This window comes from Belonocnema kinseyi, chromosome 3, assembly GCF_010883055.1.
Source record: "Belonocnema kinseyi isolate 2016_QV_RU_SX_M_011 chromosome 3, B_treatae_v1, whole genome shotgun sequence".
NCBI classification, from domain to species: Eukaryota; Metazoa; Arthropoda; class Insecta; order Hymenoptera; family Cynipidae; genus Belonocnema; species Belonocnema kinseyi.
Genome location: NC_046659.1, coordinates 18,926,504 through 18,929,547, shown reverse-complemented (window position 1 = coordinate 18,929,547; position 3,044 = coordinate 18,926,504).

The following is a 3,044-nucleotide window of genomic DNA, read 5'->3' as shown; positions in this document are numbered from 1 at the left end:
TGAGAGAGGTAGCTAATGCTGTAGGCATATCATTGGAACGTGTGGGCAATATCGTGCATTCAGTTTTGGGCATGAAGAAGCTCTGCGCGCGATGGGTGCCGCCAACTGAGTTTTTGCGTCGATTCATAACCATGGATGAAACCTGGATCCACTACTACACTCCTGAGTCAACGCAACAGGCAAAACAGTGGGTTCTACCGGGCCAAAGTGCTCCGAAGCGTCCAAAAACGCAACAATGGGTCGGAAAGGTTATGGCCTCCGTATTTTGGGATGCACACGGCATAATATTCGTGGACTATCTTGAAAAAGGTAAAACCATAACCGGAGCATACTATTCATCATTATTGGACCGATTAAAAATCGGAATCGCCGAAAAACTACCGCATTTGAAGAAGAAAAAACCGCTTTATCGACACGACAATGCGCCTGTTCATTCATGCTTAGTTGCACAAGCAAAATTGCATGAAATCGGCTTCGAATTGGTTCCTCAGCCACCGTATTCACCAGACCTGGCCCCCAGCGACTATTACTTGTTCCCTAACTTGAAGAGATGGCTCACCGGTAAGCGTTTTTACTCAAATGAGGAGCTCATAGCTGAAACTGAGGCGTATTTTGGAGACCTTCCGATCGAGTGCTTTTCGGACAGTATCAAAAAGTTAGAAAATCGTTGGAGTCGCTTTATCGACCTAAAAGGAGAGAATGTCTAATACTTTGTTCCTCGCCGACAGTTCGGAAGACCAAATCTGTCGGATGAGACGTTTGTATCTGCTTCTGAGAGTATCCTTTATAGATGTTACATCCTGAATACGGCTCCGTGGCACGTCCTGATATGTATAAGTCTCTCTAGCGCAAAGGTGTCGTATAGCGCTTCTATCAACGAGCTCAGGATCTTCAGGGATACCATTATGTTTTCCTCGCTTCAAATAAACCTTGGCGCATTTGTCTAACCCAAATTCCATTCCAATGTCCTTAGTATATCGTTCAATAATCCTTAGAGCTGGATGTAGTTGCTCTTTGTTTTTAGCATAGATCTTAAGATCGTCCATGTAAAATACATGATTGACCTTGTACTTTCAATCTGCAGGTTTGCCGCTCAAGTACCCGTCGGAATGGAGAAGTGCTAGAGATAGTGGCAATAATGTAAGGCAAAAGAGGAGTGGACTCATGGTGTCGCCCTAAAAGACACCTATCTGAAAGGTGACCTTGTTAGTTGTCACACGATTTTTTCCAGATGAGATAGTAAATCTGGTTTTCCAAAGCGGCATCAATCTCTCTATGCACCTAACTATTTGCGGATGAACCTTTAAGATTTCCAAAAGACAGACGATCAGTCTATGGGAGGTCGAATCGAAAGCTTTCCGATAATCAATCCAGGCTATCGATAGGTCACGCTGGTAGAATGCTGCATCTTTGCAGACACATCTATCGATAAGCAGGTTCTCTCGACTTCCGCCCACGCCTTTCTTTGACCCTCGTTGATCATACATTTCTTGCCACACAGGTTCAATTGCCCGAACAATCCTATCATTTAGGATAGCTGTGAATATCTTATAAAGCGTGCTCAGACAAGTTATTGGCCTGTAATTCTTCGGGTCAGCTAAGTTGCCTATTTTCGGCAGGAGTGTTGTGCGCCCTTCCACCAATCACTCTGGAATAGGCTCTTCCGACTTCAAATATGAGGTGAAAATACGGGCCAGAAGCTAATGGGTTGAAGAAAACTTCTTCCACCAGAAGGTTTTGATACAATCTGGTCCGGGTGCAGAATAGTTCTTCGTCCCTCTTAATACTTTTTTCACCTCCTCGGTAGTGATGGGTGGGCATTCTTTATCAGGTGTTATGAGGGCAGCACATATGCTGCACTTCGCAGACTTCTCTCCAAAATACTTCAGCCTCCTCTGGTTTGAATGGGTGTTCGACAGTAACTGGAGGGTCTTGGAAGAGTCGAAATGGGTCAGAGAGAAACTGTTGATTTTCTCTGACGCATGTCTCCCTCCACTCTAGACTTCTCTTAACGTCAGATAGTATCCCTATTCTCTCAACAATATGCTGCTTGATGGTCAGCAGCTTTGACTTGTTAAATATGTCATAACGGGTCCGGAGTTCGCGTGCGAACTTTCGAGCGTTGGCGGTAAAATTACTGCCAGATGTGATGTAGTCAATCACACACTGAATGCGGGACGCCTACTGTCTTGCCCAGCCTATCTTTGTGGCCAGTTGATGCATTCGTCTTTTGGTAGGAACAAGTTGTTCAACTTATTTCGGTCTTACGATCAAATTTAAAAAATAAAAGACAGGGATTAATCCGAGTCAAATATTTCTTTAATTGTCAAAAAAAACATACAGAGAACGTGCGACGTTTCGAACACATCTGTTGGTCGAAGAAAGGTTTTACTTCTTAAAATTTGAGAAGTTTTATTTTTCAAATTCGTCTTTTGGTCTTATGATCATCGGCCAAAGCTCTCGCTGCATTATACACGCAATAATTGATAGCACAGAGGTCGGATTCTCCGGAAAAATGTCCACGAAGCTCCTCATCCATTTTAGCCAGATCTTTAGGCTTGAGAGAAACCTTGGTGTTGATGTCTCTCTCTTTCTCTGTTGCCGGCTTGTTCTAGCTGTGGTGGAGTAGGCGTTCCGCCTACATAGCCCCTTTTTCGGAGTAGTTCAGCATGGTTTCGCAGACGTTGCTGCGAAAAGTGCCATAGCTCCGGGTGTTTCTTGCACCACAGAGCATGCATGACCCAAAGGTCGCGAAATCCCACGCGTTAAACCCATTTTCATTGGCTCCCCCAGCTCTAGAGTGGTCGGCATTATTGGCCGACCCATTGTCGGGAGCCTTGCGCGTTATGTTGTTTTGAACCGCACTTACTACAACTATGTTTAGTGTTCATTGTTGTTCCCACGAGAAGTTTGGGGGTTAATTCCTTCGGGACCACCCCTGGACAATTGTCCGTGACTGCCTATTTATTTTTGTAACCATATTCAGCAGAAACCCTTGGTACAGAGACCCTCTATCCGCAACCCGAGGACGCGTTCGGTGGCTT